Source organism: Symphalangus syndactylus, chromosome 12, assembly GCF_028878055.3.
Source record: "Symphalangus syndactylus isolate Jambi chromosome 12, NHGRI_mSymSyn1-v2.1_pri, whole genome shotgun sequence".
Classification (NCBI taxonomy): Eukaryota; Metazoa; Chordata; class Mammalia; order Primates; family Hylobatidae; genus Symphalangus; species Symphalangus syndactylus.
In genome coordinates this window covers 135,990,929-136,017,240 of record NC_072441.2, presented here as the reverse complement: position 1 = coordinate 136,017,240, position 26,312 = coordinate 135,990,929, and the positions used below count along the sequence as shown (strand labels likewise).

The 26,312-nt window shown below is 50.4% G+C and overlaps 1 protein-coding gene across 7 annotated transcripts in view; it reads right to left on the bottom strand.

Annotated features, from left to right (window-relative positions):
* The window catches only part of HIVEP3 (HIVEP zinc finger 3), a 527,761-nt gene that overhangs the window by 140,187 nt on the left and 361,262 nt on the right, over window positions 1-26,312 (bottom strand). The window contains exons 1-2 of one of the 7 annotated variants that reach the window (XM_063625159.1): window positions 16,984-17,098; window positions 14,030-14,282 (exon numbers count right to left, since the gene is read on the bottom strand). The exons of 3 other annotated variants lie outside the window; for them this stretch is intronic. The gene's annotated coding sequence lies outside the window, so the exon portion shown is untranslated. Of the gene's footprint in view, window positions 1-14,029; window positions 16,810-16,983; window positions 17,121-21,222; window positions 21,244-26,312 lie in introns of those variants that run through there. 3 more of the 7 variants (XM_063625160.1, XM_055255400.2, XM_055255401.2) reach the window with 3 other exon arrangements.

The following is a 26,312-nucleotide window of genomic DNA, read 5'->3' as shown; positions in this document are numbered from 1 at the left end:
CCAGAGAACAGGCAATACTGAGAACCATGCTTTGTCCAGGCAGAGAATCCTTGGTTTTAAAGACTCCAGCCCCTGCTGCTATCCCAGGCCTCCAAGCCCTTGGATCGAATCCAGGGCAGCAGAAGCTCTGCCACACAAGACAGGGCAATGCCTCGTTCCTCTTGGCCCCCCAGGCCCTGCTGACTGCAGGGCTCCTTCTCTGAGACTCCCAAGGGAGGGCTGACTGTGTGTGATCTGACCGCCAAACAGGGAGGGAGAGAAGATGAGGGCCCATGGCCCCAGAAGAGAAGGAAGTAGGGTTGCAATTATAGGCCCTTCTTCCAACCTGGCTCTCCCTCTTATTGCTCATGGTCTTGTACTGTTACTTTAAGAACATACTGATCCTGCCTTCCATATTTTACCGGAAACTCCTTAACAGAGTCTCCACAGTAGGTCCTCCACATGCACCTCTGTAGTGCACAGCCTGCACAACCATTCACAACCTATGGCTTCTGGCCATCCCCTGCATAGCATGTATCACCACTGTAATTAAAAAACTAATTGCATAATTACTTATTCTGTCTTCACAGAATATAAATCCTCAGGGGAGCACCAGGCCCTGTTTGTCTTGTTCCCAAACTGTAGCCCAGCCTCCAGCATAGTGTTAGGAGAGAATAGGTGCTCAGTAAATACATGCTGGGCTAATGAACCCACACACCCATTCATTCATGCATTCAGTTTGAAGGGGAGTGAACCTGCCCTGCAACTAAAGGTGACAGGCCTCTGTTGTGGCCCCAGCTCTACCAATGTGTGCCCTTAAGCAAGGCATTTCCCTTTCTAAGTCTGTTTCCTCATCTATAAAATAGTGTGGGGTTTAGTCTCCATGCCACATTTGCACGACCCCGAGGAAAAGTATCTCCTTAAATTTTGCACCCCGAGCACCTTGCTCCCCTCACCCATCATGACCTGACCCTGGTTTTCCACATTTTCCTGGTTTTGTCCAGGCCTGGGCTTATGGGAGATGCTCAGTGAAGTAAGGAGAGGGGGGCTTCCAGGCAGCATGCAGGGTACGCCAAGGTTGGGAGAGGAGTTTTTACTCCTGGGCTGTATCTCTGGGAGAGAAAAATAACAGACAGCAGTCCTTCCCCAGGAGAGCAGTGTCTTCAAAGGGCTTCTTCATCAGCCGTGTTTAACCTCCAGCCCATGGAGAAGGAAGGAGGGAAGGATTGGCTCAAGATCCAAGTTACCAAGTGTCAGAGCCGGGGCGAACCCCAGGCACCCTGTGTTCAGATCCAGACCCTTCAGCATGCGGGCACAGCCTGGCTCCCATGAGTGCAGGGCACGACCAGTTTCAGCTGGCAGAGGCACACACAGTAGCAGAGGAAGGAGATGTTCCTTGGGGGAGATGGGACGGGAGCCTTGAGAAACAGGAGGGCTTATGGAGGTGGATGGGGTGGCATTCCTGGCAGAAGAGACGATGTCTGCACAGTGTGCCTGCAGGAGACCATGTTCAAGGGTCTACGACCACTTTCTTACTTGCAGAGTGGTCTGGCCAATGGAGACCCACGAGGGTGAGGCACAAGGCAAAGCTCAGATGGAGATAAAGCAGAAGAGCACGACTACAGAATCTTCTGCCTCCAGGGCACTCCAAGGACCTCTTCCCCATCCTGGCCTCAGCCTCCCTGTTGTACTGCATGCATTAGTTTTGTAAGGCTGCTGTAACAAATTATCACCAATTTAAGCCAAACTTAATGGCTTAAAACAACACAAACTTATTATCTGAGAGGTCTGGAGGTCAGACATCCAAAATGGGTCTCACTGGGCTAAAATCCAGGTGTTGACAGGGTTGCATTGCTTTCTGGAGGCTCCAGGGAAGAATCTGTTTCCTCCTTTTCCAGCTTCTAGAAGCTTCCCTCCTTCTTTGGCTCATGGCCTCCTCAAAGACATCAATGGCCAGGTCAAGTCTTTCTCACACTGCATTCCCCTGGCACTGACTCTTCCACCTCTGTTTACCACACTTAAAGGCCCTTGGGATTCCACTGGGACCTTGTGGGTAATCCAGGACAATCACCCTATTCTAAAGCCAGCTGATTGGCAATCTTAATTCCATCTGCTACCTTCCCTCCCCTTTGCCCTGGAACCCACCATACTCATAGACTTCAAGAATTAGGATGCACACACCTTTGAGTGGGGTATTACTCTGCTTTTCACACTGTGTGAGACACATCTCCTCCAAATGAGGTTTTGGAAGGCAGGTGGCCCAGGATGAGAGAGATGGGGTTGATGGTGTGGGCAGGAGAGGGAGGCAGGCAGACACACACTCAGCCTCCTGGCTGCCTGCTTAGCACACATCACCCTTGAAAACTTTGTCATGTTTCCACACTGAACCGGGCACAGGCTGTTCCACAGTGACTGCAAGGGCACGAGCAGAGCCAGAAATAACCCCACCGACAAGGAAAACCTCCCCTTCCCTTGGTACTTTGCTCTCTCCTTCTCCACTCTCCCCATCATAGTACGGGAGGTTCCAGTGGGTTCTAAGTTGGAGGCCCTTCCAGGGCACGCTGAGGCCTTGGGGAATACTCCTCCTGCAGCCTGGCTCCAGCGGGGGGAACAGAGGGATCTGACTGTGGGGCCAGGCCTGGTCACCTCATTTCCACACCACTGTGGTGAGCTTGGAGTCTCCTTCTCTCCTCAGCCTCACTGCCTCTGAGCCACAAGTCCCTACAAAGTCCCTATCGCTGCTTCTTGGATCTCTCGCCACCAAACATTGGGATCTGCAGAACACTCTTGGTCTCTTGGGCCAGAAGCCCATGGGATGTTCTGATCTGGTCCCCTCCTTAGGCCTCTGGGAGGCCCCTGCCTGGTGGGGCCCCGCCTGGTGGGCCTGAGACCCACTCTCACAAGCCCTGCCAGCCCCCAACCCAGTTCTTGCTCCTGGTGAGCCCTGCCAGCCTGCTCTGCCTCCCTGCACCAGGAGCCCTATCTGGGAGGCTGGGCTCAAACCCTACCTTCTCCAAAAGCCCCTCTTTCTGCAGGTTTTTTTCCATAGAACAAGATCTCACCCACTGCAGGGGCTGAAACATTTGCTGAAATATATAGACCAATGAATACCCAGGCCTCACCATCCTACACCACTCATTCATATGGCATTGTGTCTCTATGGCCCTGGGAAATGTCCTCCATGACTGTTTAATTTCTCATGTCTTTCATCCTAGTCCAACAAAGGAAAATGGAGTTAATGCACCTCCTACATGCTGGGCACTGGGCAAAGTATTAAACAAGCATGCATTGACGCATTTCATCCCTCACCTCCACTCAACCATCATCACTGCCGTCTTAGAGAAGCAACTGACTTGCCCAAGGTCACACAGCCAGAAGGTGGCAGGGCCCAGACTGGACCTCTGTGTGCCAGACTCCAAAGCCTGAGGCTGCAGCCACCATGTCCCACTTGGGGGGCCACGGGAGGAGACCCAGAGATGATCAATGGCAAATGCTAAATGAAATGTGCCCAATTTGCCTCCTAGAAAGCCCGGAGCAGCTCAAGGTGTCTCCAATTTTTGTCCCTTTGTATGTGTTGGGATTTGGCCTAAGATTTTATTTGGGTTTTCAAAAAGTTGGGAGGATATGGAGGGGGTTACACGAATTTAAAAGTTCGGAGGTCATGGACTGTAGGCCAACCCCATCCTTGTACCAGTGACAAGACCAAGGCATGGAAGTGGAAGTGACTTGCCCAAAGTCATGGCCTCTGCCACTGAAGCCAGTGAACGCCGCTTGTTTCTCCCACCCATTCCTTGATGGAGAGGACATTGTATGCTCCATTTAGCCCTTGGCACTGCTTGGCACAGAATTTAGAATCCAATGTGGTATGGGTCCTGGACCCTGCTTTAACAGTGCTGCATACTTGATGGCTTGGTAGCTCAAATGCTCAGAGCCTCTGCGTCCTTGTCTGCACAGCAGAGCCTATGTGGATTTATTCGAGAAGGATCATGGGTAACAGAGCTGGGCCCTGAGCCGCTTCTACGGGAAGATGGAAAGAGCTCTATATTTAGACTCAAAAGCCTCAAGTAGAGTCCCAGTTCTGATGCTCATCACTTTGTGGCCTGAGCCTCCCACTTGACTTCATTGAGTCTTACTCTGGGAGATAAAAACGTCTCCCATAAGGGGTTGGTATGAATTGAAATGAGGGTAACACATGTGGAAACGCTGGAGGCGTAAGAATCCTCTGGGTTGCAGAATCCCGGGCTCCACCTTCTCCCACTGTCTGATTCTACAGCTGCGGGGCAGGGCCCGGGAATCTGTATTTCCCCAATCCCCTCATTCCCCATCATGATTCTGTTGCAGTTAGTCAACAGGCCACACTGCAAGAAATCCCTCTAAAAAGGGCTCAATATGTGTTTGTTAAATACAAGAATCCTTGAACATCTGTTGAGCTGCATATGGCTGCTGGGAGACATGGGCCGAAGGAAATAAGTAATTTTCCCCAAATACATTTCCTATGAAATCTAAATGATGGGAATTGGGTTGGGGCTTCTAAGACTAGGAGATGATGCAATAATAGCTTCCTTCTCCAAAGAGCTCCTCCCGTTAGATGGGGAGAGACCTGGCTGGAGGGCCATGCCCAGTGGCTCAGGATCAAATGCGGGGAGGGATGCTCTGGAGACGGAGTCCCCTGGGGATGAGTTCCAGACCCTGTTCTCTTCAGCATCTTCATGAAGACAGGAAAGAAATAACTGAAAATATGCTCATTAAATCTGCATCTGGCACCCAATTTGGCAGGGTTGCCAAAATTCTGTAAGACTAGAATTAAATTAGCAAATTGCAAGTAAAATGATTTCAAGCAGGCATGATGGAATTCATCAGGGCCAGGTGGAAGCTCGTGGGGGAAGGGAGTCAGGAAAGCCCACATCCCCGGGGGTGGGAAAGCCTGGCCGGGAACGGAAACGGAAAAGAAACAAACCGGCAAGCAGAAATGACCCAAATCCTTAAGATTCACCCTTGGAATGTGGTGGTGACAGAGGCAGCCCCACACTGCAAGGTGGCTAGAGGCTCCTTCTGGGAGCCAGGAGGTGTGGCTGGGCAGCAGCCGGTTAAGGATGGCAGCTCTTCAAAAGAGGGTCAAGAAGAAAGGACCCGAGAGACTGCTAGGGGATGCGAGGGGTGGGTCCTTTAGACTGGCGGCCCCACAAGGGCAGACACATGGGCGGTGACAGAGCAGTGGCATGTGTTGACACTGCTGAAGCACCATTGCGTGCTTACTGATCTCACAGTCAGGGAAAAACACTGGAATGGGCATGGCGGGGGCAGGGAGGTACAGACTCTGAGGAAGGAAGAAGAGGCTAGAAGCATTTCCTGGGCACTTGCTAAGTGTCAGGCACTGTGTTAAATATTTGTCAAGTATTATGATCTCATGTAATCATCACAGTAACCCTGTGATGTAAAGAGTTTTCTTTTCTCTTTATTTTCTTGGGTTTTCTTTTTTGTTTTCTGAGTTGTTTTTTTTTTTTTAAATAAAGAGATATTTAAAGTAAGAAGTAGACAAGTCCTACTTCATCCTCTCAAAGCCTATTTCCCAGATGAAACCACCAAGCATAGTTCACTGGGCTTGTTCCCAGGCTGTTTCTCTGAGCGCAGAAACATTTCTACATGTGCACACACAGACTTAACTGTTTAACTTTTCCTGTATAAAAATGAGATTGTCCTAAACATATTACACAGAAACCTTTTTCCAGTTAAGAATACGTTCTGAATATCCTCCCACGTTAAGACCTGAAGGATCATTTCTTTCTTTTGAAATGGCCACAAAGTATTCTCTGGCACAAATGCACCATAAATTTTTTAAGCATTGTCTCTGCTGGACACTGAGGTCATTTCCAATTTCTCTCTATTTCAAACAATGCTACAAGGGAGTACTTTTGTACACATATATTTTTGAGTACATATTTTTCTACAGCCAGGGAATTACTGGACCAAAGTGCGTACAGTCAGCTCTATCTGTGCGTTCCACATCCAGGGATTCAGCCAATCGAGGATCAAAAATAGTTGGAACAAAAATTCCAGCCGGGCACAGTAGCTCATACCTGTAATCCTAGCACTTTGGGAGGCCAAGGCCGGCAGATCTCTTGAGTTTAGGAGTTCGAGACCAGCCTGGCCAACATGGTGAAGCCCCGTCTCTACTAAAAATACAAGAATTTAGCTGGGCATGGTGGCGCACGCTTGTAATCCCAGCTACTTGGGAGGCTGAGGCAGGAGAATCACTTGAACTTGGGAGGCGGAAGTTGCAGTGACCCGAGATAGCACCATTGCACTCCGGCCTGGGCAACAAGAGCAAAACTCCATCTCAAAAAAAAAAAAAAAAAAAAATCCACAAAGTTCCAAAAAGCCAAACTTGCATTTGTTGTGTGCCAAGGACTATGTGATCCACATAAATGAAGTGATATGTAGGCAATGTATTAGGTATCATAAATAATCTAGAGATGACTTATGTATACAGGAGGATGTGTGTAGGTTATGTGCAAACACTACACCATTTTCTATAAAGGACTTGAGTAGCTGTGGATTTCGGCACCCTCAGGGGCTCCTGGAACCAATTCCCCATGGATACCAAGGGATGACTGAATATGCGTTTATAATTTTCATTGATACCCATTTAGATTCTCAAGACCCTTTGGCCCTTGCGAGTACTACATCTTCCCTATTTATTTTTATTTTTTTACATTTTGCCACCTCTAGGCAGTAACGATCTCATTTTTAATTTACAATCTTTGGTTCTTTTAGTGGCTAGAGCATTAGTCATATATTTACGGGCCATTTTTATATCTGTGTACTATCTGTTTATCTTTTGCACATTTTTTAAAACTTGGCTACGGTTTTAGATAGTTGATAGAACAATAATTTTCTAACTAATAATTCTTTAAATAATAACTAATACATAGCTTTCTATGCACCTGGCACTGTTCTGGGTTCCTGACAAACTTCACAGCATTGACTCAAAGCCCTGAGAGGTGGTCACAGCAGTCCATGTTTATAGCCAAGGAAAGGGAGGCTCAGAGATGTCAAGTAACTTGTTTGAGGTCACACAGGTCAGATAAGAACACGCCAGAGTCTGAAGGACTAGCTAAGCCAACCACTTCATCACCAATTAGTTGTTTCTGAAGCCTTCCCACATATCCCTTGCCATCTAATCCACAGAGAAAGAAAATTCTCCCTTAAAATTTCCCTCTCTGTTATTTATCCTTTGCTTTATTTGCAGAGCCTTTAAAAGAGTATTATTCTCATATGCCAGTTAAGGAAACTGAAGTCCAGTTTCCAACGAGAGGCAATCACAGCATGGAATTGGCCCCTAACCCTGACATGCTTGGGGACGTGCCTGGAGGAGTGAGGAGCAGGATTTGGCATGGGGCAGGATTTACACATGGGGCCGAGGATCAGGGAAAGTGGAGACTGAGGCAAGGCCCAGGATGGGAAGAGTTTTAAAGAGCAGGCCAGGCAGTCTACAGGACTCACCCTACGAGCAACGTGGAGGGGTGAAAGGCTGGGACAAGGAGTCAGGTGAAGATCGGCCTAGTGAGAAATCATCATCAAATCAGAGGGTGTCCCCACCTCACCGAGCATTTTCACTGACCAGGCACACTGACCAGTAAAGAAGCCTGCCTTGCGGGGTAACAAACACACCTGGGTATACGCAGGTGGTGGCAACTCTGCGTGTGAAAGCTATGCATGACAAAAGGGTTTTTGGTCTTTAGTGGCATTTTAAAATAAGGTTCTTTTTTAGCTCCTAAACACCAATGTCACATGTGGGTTTCTGGGTTACAAACCCACCATTGATTTGTCACATGAGCTTGGTTACCCTCGTCTCAATGAGCACACACAATACTTCTGCCTCCCATGAGCACCGCACGTAGGGAGGGGAGAAGGATCATTTGCATGCCATTTTTCTTCTGAGGAAAAAAGAAATTAAGCTAACAAAGTGGGAAAAAATGTGAGAAAGTGACATGCTGAAACTAACATGCAGAAATAAGTTTTGAGTCACTGTTTATTCACTTTAATTTTTTTAGCTTTGACCTCAGATAACCTTAGCATTTCCCAAAATATTTTTCTGTGGAACTCTTCTCCAGCTATTCTGTATGTGTCTAAATGTGTGCGTGTGTGTGTGCGTGTGTGTGTGTATATTACATATATATTTGTTCTCTGATCAATTAATCTTAAAAAGCTGCACACAGTACCCACCTCTACACACACAGTCACATTCACAACCCTCACACACACATACTATTTTGCAGATACCCAATGCACTTTTGCATATTAAAGACTGAGAACTCCTGCAGGATAAGGGTCTTTAAACTTTCCCAAATGTACTTGGCCATTGGACTTTCATTTTCTCCCTGTAACACATCTTTACACCCCATGGCACTTGTGATCTACAAACACACCATGGGAAAAGCTGGACTTCTTTATTTCATAAGATCAGAGCTTCCTTAAAATAAAGAGCCCAGATATCCTACCCTTTTAAAAAACAGATGGGTTCTAATCAACCCATGATGCTGATGGTTTCCTGCCCACCTGGGCATCTGGTGCCTCTCCTAGATTTCAGGGCGACACCAAATGTTCGCATGCCAAGGCAAGAAACCGTTAGGAGGCCAGGTGTCCTACACAGGCTCAGCTGTGTGGCTCAGCAGTTGAAGGGTGGGCCTGGATCAATCCCTTGCTGAGTGGCTTTCAGCCCAAGGGTCCCCAGAGACTCACCTAAGCCAACTCACTTGTTCTGTGAATGGAGAATGAGGCACTAAGCCTCAAAATCCCCTGGCCCCTGTTCTCTTTCATCCACTCCATGAGACACCTCTCCCTGGGCCTACATGTTTTCTACTGCAAAAGAAAACCAGATTACCTTTAAAGGCCTTTGCAGCCCTCTGACTCTTCTGACTCTGTTCTCCTTGCACCTACTCCTTCCCAGCTATTGTCACTGCAGTTCATTATATAGATATATAGTCACTTGATATAGCTCTACAAGTAAAACTATGTTTCTTTCTGTTATAGCATCAAGTGAAATTGAGCTGGTGAACTTTCACCAAATACAAAGGGCATACTTGGCATAGGTTAAAATGTAAGTCATACAGTATACATGAAATTCACTTGGGGGCAGTCCCTGAGGAAGGAATCTCCAATAGGAAATTCCTCTGCCAGTGTTGTTACAGGCACTGGTTTGTAATTTTGCTCCTTCTCACACAGGCAACTCGGGATAGTATGCTTAGGATGACCAGTAGCAGAGATTTAATTACTTAATGACTCTTTATGGCTTTCCTAAGCAACCCTGAGGAGGACAGCTAGTGGAAGTGTATATGGATTCATTCATTTATTTTTAAATAAAATGTTCATTTTTGGAATAGTTTTAGATTGACAGAAAAGTTGCAAAGATAGAACAGAGACCCCATATAGCTTCTACCCAGTTTCCTTTCATGTGAACATCTTACATAACAAGGTATATTTGTCAAAACTAAGACATTAACATTGGTACATTACTAGTAACTATTTCACCAGTTTTTCCACTAATGTCCTTTTTCTGTTCCAGAATCCATTCCAGTATACAACATGGTATTTAGTTGTTATGCCTCCTTCATCTGTGGATTTATTATTGTTTTCAAGAAATAGATACCATTCTCTACTGCCCACAAGGGGGTATGCTGGATACTACGGTGGATCCCAGCTGCCCTGCAGGGAGAAACACAGTATCCAGTGGGCAGCAAGTTTGGGTTTGACTGTCCACACTGCCCCTCATTTCTGATACAGTCCTGGGCTGGTCACCCCACATCTATAGTTCTCAGGTTCCTCAACTGCAGTCTGGAGATAATACCTTCTAGCTTGTGAGAGAGCTGAATGAGACAGTCTACGTGGAAAGACATTTTGAAGGCTTAAAGCCCTGTCCCATGCGGCTCACTATTATTATTATTAAAGTTGCTGTAACGATTATCATTAAGCAGACTTGATACACTGTTTCCAAAGCAGGACAGCGCAGAGTCTGAGCTGTCTGACCGAGCTGACCCTTCCAGCTTCAAATGAGCTGTTTCCATAGACCTCCGTGTGCCCCATAGAGAAAGGAAATTTTCCTTAGTCTGTTCAGTTCTACACTTCCTTTATGGCTCCACTCATGGGTCACCATATCAGTGATACCCTCTCTGACCATCCTACAGCAAAGAGCCTCTGAGGCCAGGCGCGGTGGTTTACGCCCGTAATCCTAGCACTTTGGGAGGCCGAGGTGGGCAGATTGCTTGAGGTCAGGAGTTCAAGACCAGCCTGGTCAACATGGGGAAACCCCGCCTCTACTAAACATACAAAAATTAGCCAGGTGTGGTGGCGGGCACCTGTAATCCCAGCAACTTGGGGACACTGAGGTGACAGAATTGCTTGAACCCAGGAGGCGAAGGTTGTAGTGAGAAGAGATTGTGCCATTGCACTCCAGCCTGAGTGACAGAGTGAGACTCCATCTCAAAAAAAAAAAAAGAGAGAGAGAAAAGAGGCCCCGAATCCCTCCCCATGGCATTCTCTAACTTCCCGCCCTGCTTCATGCTTCTCCGTGGCACTGACCCCATCTGACACATTCCCTATTGCCGTGTTCCTTTGTTCACGATTGGCCTCCCTCCACTAGTTTATGAGCTCCCTGAGAGCCCCAATTGTGGTCTGTTTTGGTCAGTGCTGTACCCCAGTGCCTAGAGGAGCCCTGACATATAGTGAGGGCTCAACAGATGTCTGCTAAATGAATGACTATATGCTTGGTTTTACTCTGTAATCTCTTGCTTCCACCCTGGTAACTTGAAAACAACTCTTTACACCCAAACATACTGTTGAATTCAAATAAGAGCAAAGCTATTTGGGAAGCAGGTGGCTCAGAGCCCTTTGGGTCTTCTTTAAGAAAAAAAACAGGGTAATGCCTTTCTTTTAATTTAATTTAATGTCATTAACATTTCTTTGCCTCCCTCCTCTCCAGGAGTGGCTCTGCCAATTAGAAACCACAGTCTCTTCCTTGTCCAGAGCCTGTCTGCTGGCCTCCTCACACAATCAATTCCAACAGAGTCCAGGCTAGAAAAAGCTGGTAAAATCCCCACACCCCCACACGCAGCCAGTTCACTTCCTTACTGTATTCACTCAGCACTTGCACATCAAAGGCCCATGGACTTCTCAGAGCAGGAAGAAACCCAGGGGATCCCTCAGGCCAGCCTGCAGCTGAGGACATTGTGGTTCAGACAGGGGAGGGAACTGGCAAATGACACACAGTACTTAGTGGCAGTTCCAGGAACAGAACCCAGGACTCCCAGCTCCATACCCTGGCCCCGATTCCTTTGTGGGCTGCAACCATCTCCCTATGCCTGCCTTTCACCAAGGGACACATACGTGCTTATTACCTGGAGCTCTAATCTGATTGTCTGCCTACCCCGACCATTCCTGGGTATTTGAACTTGGGCACTGATGGGCTGAGATGACTCTCCAAAGCAGCAATGCACCAGGCAGCAGAGTTAAGAGCCAGACAGAAAGGAAACTGGGGTTGCATTTGTTCAGAGCCAGGTACTTTATATGACCATCTCAACTAACACTCACAGTGCCCTGCAATGAAGGTGTTATAACTACATTTTATAAATGAAGAAAATGGAACACAGAGAACTTAAAAATGCAGCAAATTACACAGTGAGAAAAGGGCAGGACCAGCATCAGAGTCAAGTTCCTCCTGGTAAGGAAGCCCTTGTTCTCTCTGCCCGACCACTCCATCAGAGACCCTAAGGCCTAGACAGCACTCCAGAGCCTGTTGGGCTGGGTCCCTAAAAACAACAAAATATTCCTCTGGGGATGTAACCAGAATGATCCCATTCTAGAGATGAGGAAACTGAGACCTGGAGAGGAAATGCAACTTGCACATGGCCATGTGGCTTATGGGTGGTGGATTTGCTCAACTCTGAGCTTCTTGGGGATGCAGGCTCTCTCCTAGTGCTTAGCCCAGAGCTAAGCCCCCAGAAGGCCCCAATCCACTGTTGAATAAATGAATAAATGACAGAGTAAGGTGAGAAGCACAACCTCCCGAAACTCCCACAAGCCGGGTGTTTACACCCCCATTGCCCCACACGGTGGCCTCAGGAGCAAGAGACCAGGCTGATGAGCACAAGCCTAAACTCCCACTGATATCCAAAGCTCACATCCTCGTCTCTGAGCCCATCGATCTGTCAGAGGCATGGGAAGTGATGCTAACCCTGGTCCCCATTCAGCCCTCAGCTCTCCATGGAGCAATGGTTATACAATGAAGAGGTTTAGGAAGATGGCGGAGCTGGTAATTCTTTCACCCAAAGACTGATGCTTACGGCACGGAATGTACCTTCCTCCCAAAGGCTGGTGTTTGGGGCAAATTGGTCTATTTTATTGCCCCCTTTAGGAGCAGCTGATTCATTCGCAAATACTGCAGTTTTTATTATTCTCAGTAATTATTCATCCTAACAACTGAAACTAGTTATTGTTTATGGTTCACCTACTAAGTGCCAGGCATAGGTATCTAATGAGACATCTGTCACCCTGTAGGTAAGTGTGAGCATTCCCACATCACAGATCAGGAAGCTGAGGTTTAGGAGAGGCAAAGCGAATAGGAAAGGCACAGGGCTAGAAAGCAGGAGATGTAAACTCCGGTCTGTGGGACGCCATCGCTCATGCTCCTACCACGTGGCCTTTGCAGGTCCGGGACAAGGGGGTCGGAGCCACAGCCAAGGACAGATGGAAATGGGAGGCAGATGGAAGGCCTGCCTGACTTCCTGGGCCTCCTGCTGGCTGGGCTTCTCATCCCAGGCAGAACATCTAGCACCAGGGCACTTCTCCACATGCCCACATGCCGTCCCCAGACTCTCTGATCAGACAATCAGGGTGGAACTTGGAGCTCTTCTGTTCAAAGCCCTCAGGTGACAGCACCTGGCACCCCTGGTTAAGAACCACTGCTCTCAATTCTCAGACCGTTTTCTCACAACTACACCCTCTTCTGGAAGGTTCTAAAATGTTTAAGAAATCTGTTAATTGGTTTACAAAGAATATCACACCTCAAAACCACTGAGACCTTCCAATTCTAAGATTCTCAACCAAGCAACAATAACTCATCCACAAATGCATGTGAAGGTTTGTCTTTGTTAATGACAATTATTCCCAAACAGCGTGATGTTTATAAAAAGGACTTTGGAGCCCAAAGTCCTGGGTTTGAGTCCTAGCTCAAACCAGCTATTTGACCACAGGCAACTCAACTCAACCTAATAGTTATTAAAAGCCCACTATGGACCCGGAGCCCTGGGCTGGGAAGACTAGGGACACAGAAGCAGACAAAAAAAAGTCACGATCCCTCTTAGCTCTGAGTTCCTCATCTGTAAAACAGGAACCAGCAGTTACCAAGTGCCTGCTACACCCCCGGGCCTTGACGTGCATGTTCTCACTTCACCCCACCAAGAGCCTCGAGAGGCAGGTTCTCCTGTGATCCTGCTCTGCAGCGGAGGAAGCAGGGGCTCAAGGGGGTGAAGTGGCCTGGGTGAGTCTGCGGCAGTGTGTGGCAGTGTCTGCGCTCTTTCCATCCCATCCCCCGCTTGGCAGATTAGTCCACAGAGTGAACAGGATAATAAGGGAGAGTGCTCTGCAGCCGATCAGGAACCGCACAGATGTATGACATCATGGTTATTAATAATGGAAGCAGCACAACTAATTCACAATCCTTCCAGATGGACCACCTGAATTGTCTCCTGCAAACCTCCTGTGAACAGAGCATCGAATTCTATAACGGTAGAGCTAAGAGGGGCCTTAGGAGTCTGACCTTTTCCTCATTTACAGGGGTTGGGGATGGACAGATCTAGAGGGCAGCCCCGCCCCACAAAGCCCAGGATGCACTGCTTGGCTTTAGTGATTGAACCAGGAAGATAAGTAGGTCTCAGATCAAACACCAGCAGTTACTCCCTCCAAAGGGTGCTGGCAAGAATATCAGCAGCGAACTGCAAGTATGGCCTCTTCCTGATCCCTAGCCCAGCTCCTTTCTGCTACAGGGCATTTGTACCTGCTGTTCTTCTATGGCAAATATTCTTTCCCCAAAGCTTTGAAAGGCTGTCACTTCTTCATTACTCAGATCTCAAGATAAATGTCAGCTCCTCAGAGAACTCTCTGGGCCCCCACGTGTAGCTTCTTCCATTCCTCCCTGGCATTCTCCATCACACAGCTTTGTTTGAGTTTCTTCAGAGTGTATATGACGACTTAGCTTTATCTGATCCATTAATATTCATTATTTCTCTTCCCACTGGAATGCAAACTCCCTGAAAGAAGGGATTAAATAGTTTTCACTGCTGTAGTCCCTAGAATGGTGCCCAGGGCCCAGCAGGCACTCAGCAAACATGTTCATCAAATCCCCCTGGATGTTGGCCTGGGTCATGGCCATCCTAGCATCTGACAGATACTCATTCAATAAATGCTATTGACCTTCTCCTCTATGCCAGGCTCTCTGCTAAATGCTGCGGTCCTTGCCCTCATAGTGCTTTGACACTGATTAAAGCAAACAGCACAGGAGAAGCCAGAGCTGTGGCTGTCCCATCACATGCAACCAAGCAATAGTTGGCCAATATCCGCAAATATGGGAGAAAATGGAAGAAACTGGGAGACATGGAGGAAATGCAGCATTGGACTGGCCCTGCAAAGCACTCCCACATGCTCAGTAGTCATCTTGGGGAGCTAGTGCCAGGCACCCCCCCACCAGCTCTAGGGACATGGGGACAAGGGGATATCCCCATTGCCACAACTACCTCATAGCTGCAGCCTAGAATACAATGGGATGAATGTGTGTGTGTGAGAGTGTGCGTAGGAGCAGATGTGTGAGTAGGAACAAGTATACAGGATCACATAAGTGACAGTGCATGGGAGCAGGTGTGTGTAGAGGAGCAGGGTTGTGTGTGCGAATGAGTATACAGGATGGCGTGTGTGAGTGAGTTGGAATGGGCTGTGGGTGTGTGCATGTGTAGGAACAAACTTGTGTGTAGAAGTGGGTGCTTGAGTGTGTAAGAGTGCACACATGTGTGTACGTGTGCATGTGTGAGAGATGACTGTGGTACCATTACCAAGCTCTTCACCACAGGCGCCACATCTGGTTGAACTTTACATGCTAAAGTCTCCAAAATGAATGGCACAGAGTAGGTAACTGGTCATCACTTAATTCATTCAACAATAAATCATTTGAATCTTTATGTTTTTTAAACACACTCTGCGAAGTGTCCATACAAAGCAGCAAGACTGGTTCTAGAGGAAAATTCTCAACTTCTGGATGTCATTCAATGAGGTGAGAGCACTGGATGGGGAGTCATGTTATGGTCCGTGCTTTACCACTAACCACTGGGTGATCTTGGGCCACTGCTTAGCTGTGTGACCTCAGATGAGCCTCTTAACTGTTCTGGGCTTCTGCTTACTCTCCATTAAAACAGACCAATTAGAATTTAGCTCTCAAAGTTTGGTTGCAACTGTACAACACTGCATCATCTCTATGGGTAGCCCCTGAAGCACTGTTTCCTTGGAGAGCAAGCCTACTAACTTGAAAAGGGCCCGCAACTAGAAAAAAAATGCTGGGTTGGACAAAGTTAAAGAGTCCTTTATTGCAGGACTTCTCAGAGCCTTTCATTTGCCATTATGGATTGTAATTGGCCAAAAGGGTAATAGAGATCTTGCACAATTTGCCATTCTTACTCTAACAGGGAAACCTTTACTGGTGGAACAGCTTTCAGAACTAACAATCCACTGAACACACTGGGAAAATCTGCTACTAGGCACACAGGACACTTATTAATGGCCCCTTTTTTGCAGATGATGGAACAGAAACGGTGTTCTAACTCACAGAGTAGAGCCATGACAACTACCAGCCCAGAAATCATCCAAACCACAGTTACTGGCACGTGCACAAGGCTTTACATCTACAAAACATTTTTTACTTACGTGATCTCAATCTTTCTTAAAAACATACCTCTGGGGACACTCATTCCATTTTTGATAAAACACAGCCTAAAAGAGACGAAGGAGTCTGCCCAGAGTCACTAAGGGATAGACCCATAATTTGGCTCTATCAGTTTCCCCTATGTCCTTGATGAAACATCAATCAGTACATTATATTTTTATAGATAAACAACTGTGGCCACTATGCAGAGATCCCTGTAAGATGCCAAGGCTGATGCCATCTGCACCTGTTTTGCAGCCACCACCACTTCTGTCTGAAGCCCAAGCACCCTGCTCTGATTAAGGGGGGTTGGGGAGGGTGCTCTCAGTAATGCCCCTGGAGTAGAAGCCGCTCTGGAAACATCCAGGCTGTGAAGTAGGAGTAGCTCTCTCCCAGTCACCACACCCTCCTGACCATGCCAGGTACAACCCGCTAGGATGTACCCCCAGTGCCAGGTGTCATTATGCCGGGAGGAGGGGCTCCTCGGGAAGATCCAGAGCAATGCTAGTTTAACTCACTCCCAGTGAGCCCCGAGGAGCCCCAGGCTGGTGGGCTCTGACAGACTGAAACTGCATGGCCTTGGGGGAAGCTAGGGCTGCCAAACCCATTGAGCAGCTCCCCCGGGGTGTGCCGTGTCCCATGGTATGCGTAGGTGCGAGGGGTGAGCGCCGCGCCGGGGCGAGAGTCTGCGCTGGACACAGGAGGCTGTGCACGCCAACGGCCGTGCCAGGCGCGAGTGTGCCAGAGAAGTGTGTGAACGCGGGAACGCTTGTGTCGCCCTAGGGTGGTAACAGAAGTAGTGTCTGGGAAACGCTGGCTGAGAGCGCGTGCATCAGGCCACCGCAGGCTGCGAAGAAGCCGGGGCCCTTCACTCCAAGGGTCCCGGGAGTTGGCACCGACGCACTACTGCACGCGCGCCCGCGCCCAGCCCTCTCCCACCGACGCGCCTCCCTCCGGTCCCTCTGCCGCCCGCTCGGCGGTGCCCGGCCCCTGGGCTGCCAGGCCGCGGCGGGGGCGCGGCGCGCGGGGCGCTCGTTGCTTACCTGAGGGCGGCCGAGGCTCCGCTGCTCTGGGCTGGGCTGCGCCGCGCTGGACTGGGCTGCGCTGGGCTGCGCGCCCGGCCTCCGCGCGGCTCGGCAGCGCCCGCGCGCTCGGCTCCGCCCGGCTCGGCTCCGCCCGGCGGTGCCCCGGGCGCTCGCTGGCGGCCCACGCGGCGCGGGGTGGGCGCGGGGCGGGCTGGCGGGCGGGCGCCAGCGGCGGGCGCGGCTCCGGGCCGCCCCGCGGCCGCTTGGAAGCTCCTTATTTGGGCAGTGATGTCAGGGGAAGTCGCAGGGGCCGGACCACCCACTTCTTTCCATTCACTCCCCAGAGTTTCCTGTCGCCGAGCACGGGGACCCCGCCGCCGGCCCGGGGCGCCTCTCCCGCCCGCTCGGCCTCACTGCTGGCCACCCCGGGATGCCTTCGCGGCCGGGGTCGCAGATGGTCCCGGGCGCGGCTGGCGGCTGCCAGGGGAGGGTCTCCTCGCCCGGGGAATCCCTGGCTGCCGGCGGCCGCGGGGAGGGTCTGCGCGCCGGCCTCCTCGGTGACAGGCCGTGTCACTCCGGGCGCCGCCCCTCCCTCCGCGCCCGCCCCGGTTCCCGCGCTGTCTTTTCCTCCTGGGCCCTCTAGGGAGGGCAGACAGGGAAGCCCCGGTCGCCGCCGCCGGGGCCCTGCCGCTCGGCGCCACGCCTTGGTCGCACCCGGGCCCAGCGGGCGTCCATCGCCGTCCCCAAAGTGTGCGCTCCCCGCCTTCCCCCTGGGTGCCAGCCCGGCTCCGGGAAGCCCGCGCCTCCCCAGGCGGGAATCCGCTTTAATGAGCTCTGGGCGGGGCGGGCCTGCCAGGGCCTCCCTGGGCTCAGGCCTGGGGTGGGGGCGGGGGACACCCCGGGGCTTCCCAATGGCTTGACTTTACCAGAAGCTGCTGGATCTCGGGATTTGGGCCTGAGTCACTCTGGTCCTTGCTCTGGCCAGGATCAAGCACACTTGAGCCAGTTCCCAGCCAGGCCCCCACAGGTCTGAGGGAAGGCCAGGACCCTGAGAGCTCTCTCAGTGATCTGTTACTTCACTGATGCCCACCAGAGGTTATTTGGCGGAGGTTAACCGTCTGCCACAGTGGAACCAGGGCTGGCCCTGGGTTTGGCTGACTCCAGGAACAGCCTCAGGAGGAGATAATGGAGCTGGGGGTGGGGGGTGTAGAGTGGGGTTGAGCCAGGCCTAGAGTGAGGTAAGTTAAGTGCCTAGGATGCAGAATTTAACCAAGCACTCCCTTTCAGGGTCATGAAAGTCTGAGGCCCAGGGGGATCCTTGGAGGCTCCAGGTTTCCTCTGGCTCCAAAGTCATGCCCTCAACTTCTCTAGGCCCAAAGGGCAGATTAGTGGCCTTGGGCATTTGTGTGCCTTTATACAACAGCCTCTGATAGAGCCGCCACCCTTCCTCCAAAGCCAGATCAGAGCAAATAGACTCCTCCCAGACCCCCCAGCTTTAATGGAGGGAACCCCCACTTTCTAAGAGGCACTATACTCCTAGGGGCAGAGAGGAGGAAGCTATGGCTCTAGGGCTTGCAGAGAGTCAAGGCAGGTGTGATTGCAGCTGGACATGGGTCTGCACACTCACGTACACGATTGCAAACCCACTGACCAGCTGCCAAGCTGCCCAGCTGTTCTGTGGATCACCACCACCCCAGTCTCTCTCAAATTCCATCAGCTCCTAGGGCCCAATCCCAGCTCTAATTGGGTCATCCTCCTTCTGACAAAGCCCCAAAGGGAAGGACCACACTTCCTGATCTGGCATGCAAGGCCCCACGGACCAGCTGCATCTCCCAGAGCTCAGCCCACCCTGCCATTTGCCCAGCCACCACCCCCAGCATGCACCACTTGGCACCAGTTTCCACTTCTTGAGGTCTTCACACAGGCTTTCCCTTTGAAATGTCTTCTCCACCCCTCCGGCTGTCCTTCACACCCTGAATCCAAGCCTGCCCTTGATACAGGTCCTTCTCTTGAGCAGGGTAACTGGGGTGGGGTGCCCCCTGGGACAGATTCCTGCTCCTCACTCCACTTCTGCCCTGCCCCCACTGTCCTGCTTCCCGTTTTCTGGCTGAAAGCAACTCCAGGCAGAGGAGGTGGGTGCCTTGTTATAACTCATATGCCCTGAGGGGTGACTTTTTATCATTCACACACACAGGCTCAGATGACAGCCTTGCTCCTGCCCCAAGTTGAATGACATCCTCCTCCCCTTTGAGAGGTGGCCTGGCCTCAAGGGACCCTCCCAGTGGATTTGGTCACCTTCCATGATGCCACAGGCAACTCAATAGTTCCTGCCTCTACAGACTTGCCCATCACCTCACACTGAAGTCAGTTATTGGGGGCCTCCTCTTCCTCAGACTGGGAGCTTCAGCGAACTTTCCATCTTGATCCCTCTCCCCTCCCAGGACTGATACGTTTACAAATGTTTGTTAAGTGAATGAATGGTCCTGAGGGACAAATCCTAAGATAAACTAACCAGAGGATGGGGGAGAATTTACCCAACCCAGAACTGTGGCTGATGTCCTAGGGTCCCTGGCTGGGGACTGGGATGAAAGGTGGGGTTCTCAGCTAGACTGGCTTGAATGCTCAGGAGACTGGGGTGGCTTGGGATTTGTCTCCTCCTTTCTCTTGACAAACTCCTCTGCAGCCATCAGGGAGCCTGGGATATCCCCATGCTAACCCTCCAAAACACGGAGTCCTGAGCTGGCCCTAACGAGGTGGAGGGGAAGGATGAAGGAAAATGCAATTTGTCAAGCCCTTTCATTGTACCAGACACAGTCAGACTTGATTCCCCTGAGCCTTCCAAGCCACACAGGCCTTTCCAGTGGTAGTCATTCTCCAGGCCAGGAGTGTCAGCTGGGGAGCCCTCACCTAGCTCCTCCCACAACCATCTGTCCCCACTTCAAGACTCAGCCCCCACCTCAGTTCTGGTGCCAATTCTCACTGGAAGCCAGAAGGTCTTCAGGACTCCAGCCTCAGAGCTCAGAGAAAGAAGGTGGGGGCAGGCAGCCCTGCTTCGAGGCTACCAGCCTGACCTCGACTCTGCTCTGTGAGCCCCCAACTGCAGACCAGGCCTCCACCAGTCTGCAGAAAGGCAGAGGTGGGGTGCAGGGCACCTTTCCCACCATGTATCTGAAAGGCAGGTGGTACCAGGTGCCAGTTCCTTCCTATCAGCCCCATCCCCTGCAAGTAACTGGGCCAGGTCTTGAGAAAGTCCCAGTACTTGGCCCTGGGGGCCTTCCCACATTCCTCCATTCCTCAAACATGAATCAGGCACCATTTCTGTGTTGGGAACATGTAATACACAAGCCTGTGTTCATGGATGGAGACTGACAGGTAAACAGATATCCAGTGTAACTTGCTAAATGTTACACTGCTGTTTGACAACGTTGGAGAGGGGCGGAGTAGGGGCATAAAAGATGGAAAGATAAGATTCATTCTACTTCTGGAGCTACAATTCAAGAAAACTGTGATCCAGGTGTCCCAGGCTAGAATGCTGAATGCTTGTTTCCACGGAAACGTCACACACACACACACACACACACACGGCCTGGATCTGCTGTAAAGCCAGCATCACACTGTAAAGACTTTACAAGCTAAAACAGACTAGAGCAGAGGGCAGGTTTGGCATCCGATCTGCCATCTAGAAGGCTATCTCTATGGAATTTTGTTTCCAGCTTATAACAGCAAAATTAGACACACTTTTGGAACCCACTGTTGCTCCCAAGGAGCTAGGGACCACCACAGTGTGTTGGGAGCACTTTTAAGGTGGGGTGGGGCTGAGCAACCAGGCCTTGTGGGCCTTCTGGGTTATTTATGTTTAGGTCTTATACTGACTTAGCAACCATCCTCTCTCCATCCTCCATCCCCATTGCTGTGCTTTCCTGGACTCAGATGCTTTGGTCGTTTTCCTGTTTGGGGTGTGTGTGTGTGTGGGTGTGTGTGTGTGTGTGTGCGCATGCGCAAGTGTATGGTAGGTGCTCTCTTCATAGACCTGTTGCACACATGCAGCTTCTGTCCTGGGACAGAGACTAGAGTTTGCATTTTATGGATATCACCTTCCTGAGGTCCAACCCTCCAGACTCAGTTCCCATCCTTTCTCTCCAGCCTGAGAACCGTGTTTCCAGCTTCCTGACCTAACCCGATGCTGTGGGTAACAGCATGGGCCTTGGAGCCACATAGACCTGGGTTCTGACTCCAGCCCCACACTTACTGTGTCACCTTGGGCATGTTACTTGATGTCACTGATCTTGACGTTCTCATCTCCAAGGGCTGCTGGGAAGTTTTGACAAGATACTGCAATAGAACTCTTCAGAGTACAAAATAGTAGGTGCTCAATAAACAGTAGCATCAATTACTGTCCTCCCATATGGTGACTCAGAATCCTCCTCCTCTCATACTGCTCATCTTCATGGATGTGGGCATCAATCTTCTCAAGCCCAGGGCCAGAAGCCCTTCTCCATGCCTGGTGCCTCAATTCGGGCCACCATCACCAACAAGTTCCAACAGCCTTCTCCGTGGCACTGTGCCCAGCTTACCCCTGCAGTCCATTCTCCACACAGGTAGAACTCTCTAGGACACCTTCGAGCGGGTCCCTGTTCAGCGAAACCACCTGGTCTACTAGGGCCTTTAACAACAGAGCCTCAGTTTACCAGTCCAAACCTCCCCATCTACCCTATGCTCCCACCATACAGAATCTCTCACTGTTTCTGAGCCTGCCAAGTGCATTTTGCACATGCAGTTCCCTATACTTTTCCCCTCACCCATCTGCTTGGCCAGCTCCCACTCAGTCTTCCAGGCCAGCTCAGAGGCCACTTCCCTTGTGAAGGCTTCCCTGGCCCCCAGGGAGTGTTGGCCGCTTCCTTCGCCATGAGCCTCCAGCTCTTGATACAGACTGTCCTGGCTTGTGCCCCACTGTGAGAGTCATTTCTTCATGTGTCTGTTGCCCCCTTAGGTTCTGCATCTCTGTGCATGACCAAATCTTAGCTCTAGGAATGTCACAGATATTCAGAGCATGCTGAACTGTTAACACACGGCTGCTCTGACCATGCTGCCTGGTAACCAGCAACTACAGGAGGCCAGTTGGCCTCAAGCTCGTGGAATAGTTTTCCCCAAATGACAAAAGCATCCTCTTTTCCTATACTTCAGACTGAGACTTGGGTCTGGCCTGGGCTCTGAGACTGCCTCATTCTGGCTTTTCACCAGCATTTTGGGGGACTCCCACAGGGCTCAGCAGGCCCCAGGTGGGAAGGCGGGGCCTTCAGTTCCAGGAAATCAGAAGACTAGTCAAGCCACACTCCCCTGGCAGCTGTGAGAACAGGTTTTCCCCAAGCCAAGGGACTTGCAAGATCATCAATAACAACAAATATTTACCCTGCCCATGGCTTTGTGCCCACCAAGGGGGTACATAAGGACAGCATCAACTTCCATGGCTTGGATTAAGATGGATCTGGGTGCATGTCCTGGTCCTGACACTTACTGGCTGCTTAACTCCCCTATACCTCAGTTTTCACAGTTGCTAAATGGGGAGAATAACACATCCCAGGAAAAAATTAGAGGAATAAATTAGAGCAGATAAAATTAAAAGAGAAAATGCATTTAAAGTATCAATAACAGAAGCAATATGTATTAGTCACTCAATAAAGAAGCCCCCCCAAGCTCCAAGCCCCCCAACTCAAGCTCTTTGGGGGATACTATGATGAACAAGACCTAGTCCTTGCCAATAGCTGATGAAGTGAGGGAAGGGGGACATGAGAATTAAATCAGACCCTATAAACATGAACACAAGGTAAACAGCAACAGGAACGACAAAAAAGAGTTCTGGGAGTAGCAGAGGGAGAGAAGAATTCTGAGATGCCCTTATATTCTTCTTCTCTTCTGAGACTTTCATCCAACTGATTGATATAATCCATGTGGCCAGCCCAGGGCAAAGGGCTGGGTAGGGCAGGGGGTGGGCAGGAAGGAATCCCAAGGCAAGACAAATGAGGCATGAAGGATCCTGTGCTCAGGCAGCTCACAGTCTGGTTCCGGAGAGGCCTTGCACACTACAGAAAATAGCTATGACAACCGTGGATAAAAGCAGTGAATGCTGCCGAAGACATAGGCGAGAGAGATGAATACGGGAGGGGTGGGGCCTGGTGCAAAGGCTACTTTTAAAAGCCTGAATCCACAGCAAAGGACTGTGGAAGTGGCCTCACCCCATCCCTGCTCAGGGTCTGCTCCCACTGCAGCCCTTTTGACCTCTCAAGGCCAGAGGTGAGAACCCCAATCCTTCAGCCTTCAGCCTTGCAATCTTCCCACTTGCAGTCATGCCCAGGAAGGGCGTGGCCTGGGCCAGACAGCTCACTAGTCCGTAAACACAATGTGAATTTGTATACCCCACTTTTCCCCATGCTGTTCCTTCTACCTGGCATGCCCTTCCTTCTCCTATCCCCCATCCACCCTGCCCTCCAGCTCCGCTGTAAATTCTCTTTGCCTATTTAGTGAACTCATCCTATAAGCTCTCCTTCAAATGTCCTGTTTTTCTTATTTTTTCCTGACTTCCACTCACAGCAGAATTGAAAGCCCCCTTCTCAATGATGTTCTGGTAATCAGCTTTGTATATACCATCAAAATATTACTCACATTATAGTAAAGTATTTGTATCTGGTGCCCCTACTAGGTTAGGAGAGCTCTGGGGTCTATGCTTGGTACCTACTAGGTGCTCAATAAACGGGGTACCTGGAAGGCTTTCTCCTGAGGCTTCCCATAGCTGGGGTGGAATACGGCAGCCTCTGCCACTCTGCCTGGGAGTGCAGAGGAAGCTTCCATGATCCCTCAAGAACTCCAGGCTCTTAGTCCAGTCAGCCATGTACCTTCCGGCCTAAAAACAAGCCCTCTGAGAGCTGTCTTCCCCAGGCTTTTCTGCTGATCTCTTGCAACTTGCTCCTCAAATCCACCCTGAACTCTGACTGGATAAGAATCCCAGCAAGCGTCCTGGGCACCTGGCTGTGTCCTATTTAGAAAGGGCTGAGTCAGGCGAACTTGTAAGCAGAGGCAACATCCCAGAGGGTGGCAGGGTGGAAGCGTTGAGGGGAGACCTGGGGAGGGGAAGGCAGGCCTGTGAATTTGGTGGCTGGGTCTTGGTTTGAAGGTGAAAGATCAATAGCAGTCTGGGGGTGGGAGGAGGGTGTGATGGTTAATTTCATGTGCCATCTCGACTGGGCCATGGGGTGCCCAGACATTTGGCCAAACATCATTCCAGGTGTGTCTGTGGGGGTGTTTCTGGGTGAGATGAACATTCGGATCAGTAGACTTAAAGCAGATTACCCTCCCTAACATGGGAGAGCTTCATCCAATCTACTGAAGACCTGAAGAGAATGAAAAGGCTGAGTAGGAGGAAACTCCTCCTGCCTGACTGCTTGAGCTGGGACATTGGTCTTTTCCTGCCTTTGCACCAGAATGAAACATCTGCTCTTCTTGGGTCTCAAGCCTACCCACTTGCAGAATGGAACCTACACCATTGGCTCTCCTGGGTCTCAAGCCTTCAGACTCAGACTGGAAATACACATGGGGCCTCCTGGATCTCCAGCTTGCTGACAGCAGATCATGGGACTTCTCAGCCCCCATAAGCACACGAGCTAATTATTTACAATAAGTCTCTTCCTATGTCTATATCTACATTTATCTCTATGTCTATCGTATCGCTTTTGGTTCTCTAGAGAAACCTTATAGATGGCTAAGTCAGGACTTCCCCCAGATGCCATGAGGACCCCATATTCCTTTTTTGGGGTCTCACGTCTCCAACAACTCTGAAGGAAGTGAGCATTTCCTTCTTCCTCATAGCTGGCAGAGGCCTCGCTCCCTGGGAGGGCCTCTTTGCAGACGGGCACAAGCCGTCACTCCTCTGTAGACTCCTAGCACTCAATATGGGTCCTAGCACCCAGTAGGTGAACAGTGATATTGACTGAACAAATGCATACCTCATACTTATTGGGGTAGCCCTTTATGGTTTGGGGCATAATCACACACCATGTCCTCATGGGTGTGATCCCAAGGCTCTGTGAGGGGCAGGGCAGGGACCATCAGGCCCAGTTAATAGATGAGCAAACAGAGGCCCAGAGAGGACCTAGAAGCAGTTCCAGCAGAGGGACCCTATCTCCAGGGCATTGGCTTTCTCTGGAGCAGCCATGGCCCATGTTTAGCAAAAACAGGATGCTGCCCTGAGCCCAGGTGCCTCCATCCTCCCTGAATTCATGAATTCTGTAACACATGTTCAGCCACTATTGGCTGGACCCTGTTCTAGGGACTTAGAGTGCATCAGTGAACAAAATGAACAAAAATCTCTGCCCCGTGGAGCTTATGTTCTAGGGGAAAGAGACAGACAGTAAACAAGAAACAGAATAAGTAAGTAAACTATAGAGCATATTAGCAGGAGGTATGGACTATGGCAACAAGGCAGAACAGAGTAAGAGAACCAGGAATGCAGGGGTGGGAGATGAGTCACAAGTTTAAATAGGGTGGTTAGAGTCAGCCTCATTGAGAAGGTGGCATTTGAGCAGCAACTTGAAGCAGGGGAAGTATTAAGCCACACAGTTACGAGGAAAGGCCTTTATAGGCAAAGGGGCAACCAGTGCAAAGGCCCTGCGTCGGGCATATTACATGGGGCCTGGTAGGCCACCGTGAGAGCTGTGGCTTTTGGAGAGATAAAAGAAGGCCCACACAGAGGCCTCCAACAGATTCTACCCTTCCTGGAGTGCGGGGCCTGCTCAGGCAGGCAATAGGAGAGCCAGAGGATGCCTGAATGGAGGTGGGAACAGTAGATAAAGAAGAGGTGGGAAGAAATTTTCCCTGATTATCATCCCTTTCTGCTTCAACCAGACACCCCCAAGCAGAGGCAGCTCCTGCGGGTGGGGGACAGGCTCCTCCCCACTCTGCACCTCCTAAGCCTCCCTCTCAGAGGACTTGTGAGGAGTTAGTGAAGTTGAACCCAGGAAAGCACTACAGGTAGACTCCAGAACGCTGGGCCCCCAGCTGGCTATCACCATCACTGCCCAGCCTCGACAGGGAGGCAGGGGCTTCGCCTTTCCTCTACTACACAGTGGCAGATGCAAGAAGCAGATCCGCTCCAAAGCCTAGATGAAGTCGCAGTTAGCAGACTAATTTTAGGCTGAGCATCTGCTCTTCCGTCCCGGAGATGCAGCTCTGTCTGGGATTTGCTCCTTCTGGAGTTGCCGGAGAAACGAGTCCTGCTCTCCGGGTACAGGCACTGGTGGTGTCCAGATCAAAGCTGACCAATAGGCCCTGCCATGGGGAAGCCCTCAGGAGCTGTG